Source organism: Podarcis tiliguerta (genome assembly GCF_965153285.1).
Source record: "Podarcis tiliguerta genome assembly, chromosome: 3".
NCBI classification, from domain to species: Eukaryota; Metazoa; Chordata; class Lepidosauria; order Squamata; family Lacertidae; genus Podarcis; species Podarcis tiliguerta.
The window spans coordinates 53802243-53814260 of record NC_139536.1 but is presented as its reverse complement, the minus strand read 5'-3'; positions in this window follow the sequence as shown (position 1 = coordinate 53814260).

The window sequence follows — 12018 nt, the reverse complement described above, 5'->3', positions numbered from 1 at the left end:
CCATTGAAGCTTTCTTGTAGGCACTGTGTGCCAGCCCTGTGTTACCCAGTAATAAAAATGTGTTGACAATAATGATTCCAATCAGAGCTTTTTTTAATCTGGCACTCACTGGAACTCAGTTCCAGCAATGGTCAGGTGGGTGCCATTGCCATTATAAGAAGATAAGGGAGGAGTTCATTGTGAGTTCTGGCACCTCTTTTTCTAGAAAAACAGCATTGATTCTAATCATGCAATAATTAAAATGGAACCAGAGGAAATGGAACAGTCAGATGGCAAACACACTATCTCCTAATGTAGATTTATTTATTGCCTCTGCATTGGATGGCTTCTTGGAGCAGTGCTTGAGATTTAACTTGGGAGCTCCAGCTGGACCCAGTAAAGCTTATCAATTACGGAAAAATACTGACTATGGGTAGCACATCATAGCGGCAGCATGCGTAGTCTTCTGGTTTTTATCCAAGCGTGATTCAAACATTGACTTTTATCTAAGTATGGAATAGTTTATAAGCATGTTATTTTGTGACACCCCCCCTTTAAAAATAAAGATCAACTGAGGCAACCTTGCCATCAGTCTGAGTCTGTGTCTTTGAGTGTAGCTTGATTATGACCTGATCTGATATCTCAAAATAGCTTCTGCAAGCATTTTCAGTGGAGAATCTCTTGTGATGTTATTTCATAAGCTTGCTCAACTGTTTATTACCTTCATCAGCCATTTTTGTGTTCAAGACCTACCAATCTCATGCTGGCCAGGGCAAAAGCAGACGGGCAGAAGTTTTCTTCTTCCTGGTTTTTCTTTCTTTCTTTTTTAAAAAGAAAATCTTCCTCATTGGATTCAAATGGGCAGGAAAATACATATGCCAGCTGGCATGCCCCCCCTTCCATTCCAGGAGCATGTCTGGGGAACAATACAGATTTGAATCTGGTTGATCCAAAATCTCCCCCAGCTTGCCCTAAAACACCTTTGGAAGACCCCATTTTATCCCCATTATCAAACGAAGATCATGGCCACTGGCCCCATCACCTCCTGGCAAATAGAAGGGGAAGAAATGGAGGCAGTGAGAGATTTTACTTTCTTGGGCTCCATGATCACTGCAGATGGTGACAGCAGCCACGAAATTAAAAGACACCTGCTTCTTGGGAGAAAAGCAATGACAAACCTAGACAGCATCTTAAAAAGCAGAGACATCACCTTGCCAACAAAGGTCCGTATAGTTCAAGCTATGGTTTTCCCTGTAGTGATGTATGGAAGTGAGAGCTGGACCATAAAGAAGGCTGATCTCCAAAGAATAGATGCTTTTGAATTATGGTGCTGGAGGAGACTCTTGAGAGTCCCATGGACTGCAAGAAGATCAAACCTCTCCATTCTTAAGGAAATCAGCCCTGAGTGCTCACTGGAAGGACAGATCCTGAAGCTAAGACTCCAATATTTTGGCCACCTCATGAGAAGAGAAGACTCCCTGGAAAAGACCTTGTTGTTGGGAAAGATGGAGGGCACAAGGAAAAGGGGACGACAGAGGACGAGATGGTTGGACAGTTTCTCGAAGCTACCAGCATGAATTTGACTAAACTGCGGGAGGCAGTGGAAGACAGAAGTGCCTGGCGTGCTTTGGTCCATGGGGTCACGAAGAGTCGGACACGACTAAACGACTAAACAACAACAACATTTTATTCACACACCACCCTTAGAATACTAAAAATGGGTCAGCAATGACACAGTGGAGACTTTGACTGTGGATCACCACCATCACCACCACTGACTTATTTCTCCAATTCTTGAGAAGTGGACCCACAGCACTCTCACCCTCTCCGTTCCTTTCAAAGGGAGCAGAACAGTGTTTGTGTGTAGGGCGAAGCATTAACAATATGTGTTTTAAATGGCTGAGGGGCCCTAACTCTTAAAAGAATTATGCTGATATTAAGTTTATATTAGTTTGCTTTTATGGCATGTGCTTACTAGACTGCTAAATCAACTCCAGTGAGGGCAGCCTAGAATGCAAGGAATTCTCATGCAGACACTTGCACAAATAAAGATTCAATAGAGATTCAATGTTTGTGTTCCAAGCAAGAAAAAAATATCCATAATATGTGTGCTGGAGATGGACAATATGCAAAACTTCAAAATTTTGAGTGTTAGCATTTGTGATAGAAACTGTGTTGTCTTTTAGATTGCATTCTTATGTGCTGTGGCCAAGAGAGATGAAGAAGAATAGTTGTGGAGGGTCATTTAATACTCAAATGTGACACCTAGGACTGTGCATTGAAAAGTAGATGAAAAATGGGGGGTGGGGAGTACTTGCGAATTGTAACAACATTTTAATTTTAAAATCTGACACACAGAGAGAAAGCAAAATAATTCACTAGCCTCTGAGCTGGTATGTCGTACAAATCTGAAACAGCTCTATAAATCTGAACAACACTTCATTCTATGGAATGCAGAGCACAAATACAAATCTGATAGCTGGTATGGAAATCCTGAAAACGTGTAGGCAGTATCTGCAAAAGTCTTTAGAAGAGGAAGGGCTATGAACGCAAATCTAACTTCTGCAATACACACATGGCCTTGCTAGCAACATGACATCCATCTACAGGTTCCTACTCTGTAGCCTCCCTGAGTGCTTTTGCCTGGCTGAAAGTGTCCTTGAACTTTGATAATAATGCTTCTTGCCTGTCTGGATAGGGGACATGTATGTAGAAACCTGTGGCATTCATGTGGTGGAATGTGCCCTATTGTGTAAAAGTAAGAGTTGCAACTGCTGCTCCAACCACTTTGCCTCTAGCCCTGCCTACCACTGCCATGTGGCCCCCAGAATGTTTCCAGGAGCCAAAGTGGCCCTCTGGCTGAAAAAGGTTCCCTGTCCCTGATCTGACAAATGGCAAAGTCTACCTTTTTACTGTGTCTTTTAACCTGCTATGGATTCTTTCTAATACTAATTTCCCCGATTGTTTCTTTGACCACGTGTTTGGCCCAATTTGGCCAGATGCCACTATGCATCTATACCCTATCACAAAGCCGACCCTCCCTTGTCACATTAGTGAAGCAAATGAAAATTTTGCACACTCTCAGGATGTTGCAAGAACATCATCCAGGCCCACCATTGTACTGTACATATTCAAAAATGAAATGGTTTCAGTAGCTGAGATAAGATCAAATTCATTGCATGAATCAGTAGTTTAGCTGTGGGAATTTAGATCAGGTGGGGAATGGGATTTGGAAAGAGAGAGGATGAAGAAAGAAAGAAACAGTCTGGACAATGTGTGATGACACCAATTTACTGTGACACAAACTTCCCACAGATTGGAACTGAGCTTCTCAGACATTGTATTGCCAAATGCAGCAAAGAAAATCCAGCTGATACTTATGTCAGCAGAAGAAAGGCTGTAGCTCAGTGCTGGAGCATCTGCCTTGCATGAAAAAGGTCTCATGTTCAGTCCCTGGAATCTCCAAGGTCTTGCTTGGACAGAGAAGCCCACACTGAGCTGGTTAGGCTTGGCCAAACTTGGCCCTCCAGATGTTTTGGGACTACAATTCCCATCATCCCTGACCACTGGTCCTGTTAGCTAGGGATGATGGGAGTTGTAGGCCAACAACATCTGGAGGGCCAAGTTTGGCCATGCCTGAAGATGAACCAATGGCCTGACTCAATAAAAGGCAGCTTACATTTTTCTATGAAAAAGAGAGCCAACATGATGTCTTCCAGATGTTGTTGCACTACAACTCCCCAGCCAGCATGGCCCAACGGTCAAGGATGATGGGAGTTGTACCACAACAGTAGTTTAATACTTCAATTAGTACCAACCTAAATGTCACAAAGCTGTGGGCAAATGTTCATGTTTTTCAGGCTGATATTCAGCAAAACAGAGGGGCAGGCAGGTGAGAACAGTGTGTGATGCAGTTCTCCCAAAATCTGCAGTTTGCAATAGTATTAAAATGGAATCTAAGAGAAGTTATGCAGATATTTTTGCATTAGTCTCCCTGGATGCAGGGCAGGTTGCATATTGTGTGTGTGTGTGTGTGTGTGTGTGCGCACACACACACACACACACACACTCATTTACAGATCCCATCTTTCTCCTGCTTGTGAAAAAATAAAATCTAATTTTTACTCATTTTCTGGTTGTAAACAGGAAAGACATCTTATCTTTTCAAAATATAATCTTTCATTTAACTGGGGCATGTGCATTACATAATATACTTAAGCAGGTTATAAATGGGACATCTTTGGTATCTTCTATTAGTGTTCTTCTAATTCCTCTCTTCTATTATATTCTAATAGGATTAAGACATGTGGCCTTTAGGGACAGAAACCCATCCCTTTCATCCACCCTTGCACATGAAAGGTAACCATCAGAATAAATATGTTTGGTTTTATATAAAAGAGAAATCCCATTCTATTATTACATTATCCAGGCCCTTTCACTGGAACCAAAGAAAAGGGCACACACAGGAGCTTCTTCTCAACTTATTGAAATGATAAAACTTAATTGACATGTAGTTCCCACTGTCTACATGGTACATGGCAAATGCTGCCTGATTTGGAAGAAGGGCTCAACTCAAGGAGGGGAAGGGGAGTGGACTAGGAGAAAGTTTGGCAGAGGACTTAAGCTAAGACTGGGGTGACCCCAGTTCAAATATTTGCTCAGCCATAAAGTTAACTGGGAATAAGCCAACCATCTTTAGTCAGCCTAGCTTACCGCACACGATTGTGATGAGGATAAAAGGGGTTCACATGTAGAGAAAAGGCAGAGTATGATTGTTTATTACCTTTCTATTATGTTTATAGCTTTATGGTGCAATTCTTTGAGAATAAGCCCCCACTCCTGTGTAATCCAGAAGGAATTCCTTCTGTGTAACCATACATAGGACTGGAATTCTTAACTAAACATCCTACTTATCTGAATTCACAAAACATCCCCAAGATCTGCTAACATAATTCTTTTTAACATGACAGCTTTAATTCAGGCTTGTAATCTCCCAGCTGTTTGGGATGCACCTTTTTCTTCTTTCCTGATCATTCCATAAAAGAAGTAGGATTGCATCTGGGGGAAAAATAATCCAAAGTAATTACAGTGTTGAATTGTGAGAAGCAACTGTAGCATGCTGCATTCCCCCCAACCCCAAAGCTTTGCCCACATAGTGAAGTTTAAAAGGACAACCTTCAAAGGAAAGTTATTTAGTGGTACCTCGGGTTACATATGCTTTAGGTTACATATGCTTCAGGTTACTCACTCCGGTAACCCAGAAATAGTGCTTCAGTTTAAGAACTTTGCTTCAGGCTAAGAACAGAAATCGGGCTCCAGTGGCACAGCGGCAGCAGGAGGCCCCATTAGCTAAAGTGGTGCTTCAGCTTAAGAACAGTTTCAGGTTAAGAACGGACCTCCGGCACGAATTAAGTACTTAACCCGAGGTACCACTGTATAAGATATAATCGACAGTTCCCCTTCCCATTTTATATTTTATCAGTGTGTGGACACTGGCCCAAGGTATTTTGGCACCTGAGGCACACCACCAAATGGTGTCCCCTACTGCTAGGGAAGAAGTGGTGAAAGAAGATCTACATTAGGAGCAAGAGAGGAATAAAGATCTACATTGGGATCTGCTGCCCATGGATCTGATGGTCAGCTCACCGGGCCTCATGGGTGGGCTAGCCCTGCATTCGTTTTTGGTAGTATAAAAATCCAGGTTCACAGCTGTATTGGCTAATTACCTGTGGCAATTTTTTCAGAAGAGATTCCGACATCTGTGAGTAACTGACCACACCTGATGCTCCACCCCTTGTGCTCCTTCTTTTCACACAAGGGCTGCCCAGTACCCACCTACTTACCACAGGGCTCTGCCCAATTGGTCAAGTGCTTCATAGCATTTTGGAAATACTTGAAAGGGGAAGCTCCTCCCTTAATTGATTCAGCCCCAGTTCAGCCCCTCCCTTAATTTATTCCTCTGTCAGAACCTTCCAACTCAATCCTGACAGCAATGCAGGGCTTATGACATCATCCTCTCCCTCCCCACCCTTGCTTAATGTATACAATTGTATACACATTTGGATCCCAGTGCCTAAATTGAAAATGTTGTCTAATTTGGAGAAAGGGCCATAACTCTGTGGTAGAGCACAGGCATTGCATGCAAAACATCCCAGGTTCTTATCTGCAAATCTAGAGAGCTATTGTCAACTTAGTGTGGATCAGAAATGGGAGCCTCCAGGTAGAAGTGGCCTCCAACTCCCCCCAGCCCCAGTCAGCATGGCCAATGGCCAGTTCTCCAACCAATATTTACAGAGAGAGAGAGAGAGAGAGAGAGAGAGAGAGGGAGAGAAAGATGCGGATAAAACACAGTGATGGAAATATCATACAAAAATATATTGTTAGGAGAAATTGCTTGCAGTAATGTGTGCATTAGTCAAAATTGCACACCAAATTTTTGTTAGGAGAAGCTCACACAAAAATGCTGAACAATTTGCATGATGATTTTTTAAAAATCGCAAATTGCTGCAAAAATTTGGAGAAATAAATTTAAGACAGGAAAAAATGAGAAACGGAGAGAATCGAAGTTGACAGGTCCTGCCACCCCTACTGACTACTGATGTAGACTGAGTACTGAGCTAGACTGAAGGGTAGAAGGCACCACTCTGAAGTCATTCTGCCTTCATTGTTTGCATCTGCCAATGACTTTAGCCCTACACAGGGCCGGCCTGCTCATGAAGTGAGCCGAGAGCATCTCAGGTGGCAGATTCAGCCTCTGGGGGACACACTGCTTGCTGCTGCCACCCACCACAGACTTCTGCTGCCACCACCTGTCACCTGCTCCTCTCTGGCCTCCTTTTACTCCCTGTGGAAAAGGTGATAGTGGCAGCAAGGGGGCTACAGAGGAGCAGGGAGCAGGAGGGGGGGTTCTATGGAATAAGACATATCAGCTGGGCAGCGGAGAAAGAGCTGGGGTGGCAGGAAGCACTTTCTATTTTGCCTCAAGCAGCAAAATGTTCTGGCCCTACAGTCACTTTGCTAAGGAACACAACACCTTATTAAACACTGTTGAAACAAGGTTTGCTTAGAACAAGCACTACACCTATTCAAAACAGGATCCATTTACATACCTACCACTTTGGGAATGTTTCCATTCATCACTCTTGTTATTCATGTACATGTTGCCACATTAGATCAAGTACATTTTCCTTGCCCATCCCACCACTTTCTATTATGCATGACTCTGAAGTCAGCATATCTCATCACAAGATCATTGAAAGGCTTGGGGACATCCTGGGTACTTCATCTGCCCAGCCTACTTCCGAAATGCTTCCTGATACCATCTTAGCTGTAGCAATCAACACACAGATTTCCTAGATAAGGCTTGTAGTGACACATCCAATTCTGCTCTATAGCTTGCTGTGCCCTCGCCAGTTATGTCCTTACTTCATATACAGATGAAAACTTGTGGGAACTGAAAGCTGAAGCTGAGTGTGGGATTCCAAAGTGGGTCAGGGCCAAATTACATGGGGTTTGATGAATCAGGGGAGGAGGGGTTAGCCTATGTTCCCTTCTGGGGTCCCAATCTGGTTAAGGTCATCCTGCACTAGAGCAAAGATCCATATTTACCTAAGAATGCAACCCAGTCATCTATGGAATATATATATTTATTTCTAATAAAATTGTTTTGTTTTTAAAAATTATGTGGTTGGTTTTACTTTTTTTAGAACATATGTTTGTATGTTTTATTCTGCTTTTTTATTGTGCATGCCACTTCAATGGCTTCATGTTGTGAAGCAGTCTATAAAATTATCATCATCATCATTAACATCATTGTCATCATCATCATCATTATATTGTTCTTACTGACATAACAACACAACATATTGCTACTCCCTCTAACCTCTGTTTGGTACACTCTTATTGTTCAATGGTATGGATGTGGGTTTTTTTAATTCTCCACTTATGAGAAGAGCCTTGTCTAGCTGTGGGATGTAATTTATATTAATAAATAAAAATGCTCCCATAATTGAACTGGCAAAAAGCAGGTAGGTATATGAGTGAGCAGCATTGGACAAGTCCGAAAATAGTACATCCTGGAATGTATTTATAATAAATCTTTCCGGCCCATCTTTCCCAGTGAAAGATGAAATTCTTTGAAGATAAAGAATTTCATAAAACAGTGGCTCAATTTTAAAACTGTAATAAAAAACTCAAATCAGAAATGGAAATAGAACATCTTTTTAAAAAGTTAAATTCTGACCAGCACATTTTCAAACGTAGCACTTGAGATTCTGATGGTGAAAACTGAGCACAAATTTTGACATTTGCATTTCAAAATCAAACTTTGACATCAGTATGACTAACCTAATACTTTTTCATTAGTTCCAAGGGACATTCCCTGATTTAAGTAACGATGAGAAGCTAACACAGCACTTATGAAGTACTGTCGCAACTCAGTTGTCAGAATCTATTAAATATTTCCGGATATTATCATATATTATAAAGATTATCAAAAAGAAAAAAGAACAAATGAAATGAAATGGAGGCAGGACTTGTCTGCTTGGTCACTGGTGATGTCATAGACAAGAAGAAAAAGGTCTTCATTAGATTCAATCCAAGCTCTGATAGAACCTATGCTCACAAAGGAAGTGCTAAAATAGGTATGTATTTGCATTTTACCAGGAACAAAATATGACAGTTCCCTGATCTAGCAACTGTGTGCTCCCCTTCACAAAGGATGACTGGGGCCTCAACCCTTCTGAGTTAACAGCTGCCCAGTGTTTGCATTAAAATGCAATTGCTTGAAAAGGCCCCCGTTCTTCATCCAGGAGGGGAAAGTATTTGAAGTCTTCAAAGCATCCTGGAAAATAGACAGATTTCCTCCAAATAAATGAGATTTTCACATCTTGTTTGCTCTATGTCAGAGCAGATCGGAGATACAAATGTGTCTGTTGCTGAGGTCATTGGTCATACTTTATGAGAAGAGTAAGCAGAGGTATTTCCTGTCTGAGAGAAGAAATGAGACTTATAAAATACAGTTACTGCCTGTTGTGTAAATAGTAATTGAGAGATTATGACATTAAGATATAAAATACTTCAGCCCTTTTCCCTTGAAGCATCAGGAACTGGCACAATTAAGGCAGATGTTCCGAGTTTGAATGGTCATCATATTTGGAGCCAAGAGGTATGGACAGACATAGCCTCTGAGTAACCAATGGGGCATATTGCTAACAATTATTTCTTTGTGTTCATTATTACAAAGTATTTGGCTACTTGTTTCTTTTAGGGCAGAATGAACACCACCCATAACAAATGCTGTCCACCGAATCTTCATAATGAAGATTTTATTTATGTTATTAATTTATCCAACAAAATTTATATACTGCTTGATCGTAATAAAACCTCAAAATGGTTTACAAAAAGAAATCAATAAAAGAAATTTAAAAGCAGGTATTTTAAAACTATCAACAACTAATTAAAATCAGCAATACATGTAAATTCTGCACACCTGGATAGGCTTGCTGAAACAAAAATGTTTTAAGGGCGTACTGGAAAGAGTATAAGTGTAGGTGCTGCCACACTAAGAGATTAGTGTGAATTCTCTGAAATGCTCCAGAAAATAGGCACTACAAATTCACACAACTGGTCAGAATAGGCAAACCTCATCTCCTTCCATTTGCACCTCATTTCTCATCTTCAAAACATAGCTTTCCCCATTACATAGTGGAGGTTAAGTCACTAACTTATTCTAGTACTTTTTAGCACCTCTATGCATGAGCTCCAGGGCCCTCCCACAGAAAACCTACCGGATCCAGAAGGCAACTGTTCTTATCCCAAACTGGTAACATAGGCCACTATTGGTTGAGATAATAGTGATGATAGTAACACCACACATTACCTTACTAGGGCTGTTGTGGTGATAACTGAAGTAATATTTGTGAAGGAGCTGTTGTCCTTAAGCCCATTTCCAAGGAAATAATTATCTGCATGGCAACCTTACATCAAAATTTGGAAAAGGCTCTCCATAATTCATTCAATGTGATGCCCTCTAGATCTTTGTTGGACTACAATTCCCATCAGCCCCAGCCAGCATGGCCAATGGTCAGGAAGATGGAAGATGTTGTCCAACATCAGCTGGAGGGTGCCATATTGGCTACCCAGTCCTTTTTCCAGTTTTGTAGAATAGTTCAGAGAAGATCAGATTATGCTGGGGAAATAGATGCCTACAAGAAGATGCTGAAGTGTTCCATTACTGCCATCACTACAAGGATTGTGGTACTGTAGATCAGGGAGGCAGTGAGTTATCTCTTTCTTGTTTCTCCTCATCTTTGAGCAGTGACTTAGATAGTATCTTAGAATATCACTGGCTATTAGGCAGTGCAGTTTGTGAAATCAAGATCTGAGTCACCCCGTTTTAGCCATTAGCCATTTAGTCGTTAGTTCTGCCACTCAGCCTGCTGTGTCATCAAGACAAGGATTGGCGGATGCTTCATATTAAAGGATCAGGCATTTCCTCTTCTCCATGTTCTCTACACCAGGGATGTCCAACTTCCAAGTGACTGCAATCTACTCCCACTAAAAAGACCCCTGCAGTGATCTACCCATTATATTGATGAAAGTTGTTGAGCTTTTTGGAGGGAGGAAGACACAAAGTTGTTGATCGAACTGTTGGGCATTCCTGCTCTACACAATCATCCTCCTCAACCTTTACAGGTTTGGAGGTTTCACAAAACTGACCTCTCCTTCCTTCAGAGTGAATGTTTACTTTGAATCACAAACTTTGACCTGCCAACCCCTTACTGGGTAGCTCAGAGCTTTCCGAACTTTTCATGCTGGTGACATACTTCTTAGACATGCATCATTTCGCGACACAGTAATTCAGTTTTACTAGGAAACCAGAGGTTAAACTAACCTCTTTCCAAGCCCAGGAGGAGTGCGAGGAGAGTTCGTGCAAAACACCTACGCACTGCAGCCGACACACTAGTGTCGCAACACACAATTTGGAAAGCCCTGGTGTAGCTGTTGGATGTATTCAGAGCAGCGATTAGTGGTACCTTCGTCCTCTTTCGGACTTCATTTCTTCATGTGGAGGAGAAAACCATGCAGGCTGTGGAATGTTTTCTTTGAACGACTACAATGCTGTGTACTGTAATTAATTTTCTTTCTATTATCGTTATAGAAAGCACTGCATTTTTACATGCTTATCTATGCTTGTTTAAAATTTTTTACTGATTGTATCTATGTTTTACTGATAATTACCTTACGTATTCTAGTTGGGGGTTTTTTTTAACAGTTTGATGTGTTTTAACAATACAGTAATTTTATTTAGGGAGTCTTGTGATTTAGTGGTTGATAAATATTTCTAAATAAAATCATAAATTCTTTCTACTTCATGTGTATTGTATGGGCCCAGGCCAAACCCTTTGGGATCTGAGGGGTTTTAGGTTTTGGCCCATTTTTTATTTTACCATCTTTCTGAAGGTGCTCTGTATCTGGAAGGTAAGGTTCTCTTACAGCCCCGTACAATAGGTGCAGCATCCACCTGTTGCTCATAAGTTGGATGTGCTTGTGAAGTGAACTCTGTTCCTGCCATCCAGAGACATAAAGAACTGCATGGTGTGTGTGTTGACCACAGAGCCCTATTTGCTCAAAAGGACTGCATGTGTGGTGCCAAAGTGGGCTCTGGGGTCTATAGTCCATATGCACAGAGTTTCTGCAGCTTTGCCTCAGGAGGAAAGAGGCTTGCTTTTGCCAAAGACAGTTCCTGCTTGGATGGCGAACCTGTCCTTAGTAATGACGTACTCAGGGCAAGAGTTCAGGGTTTAGTAGCATAAGCTGGAGGAAACTAGCTCCCCCACACCAAATACAGGAAGGTTGCCTTACCACTGAAATAAGTGAATCAATATATATTGCCCACCAACCCACCCCAAGCAAGGGTAAAATGTTCGTCCGAGGCTCATATATCCAAAGAACATTCCCAACACCAACCACTTCCTTCAATACGGCCACATTATTTGTTTGGGCAGATTAGAACTTCTCCCTCCAGATTCTGTAAAC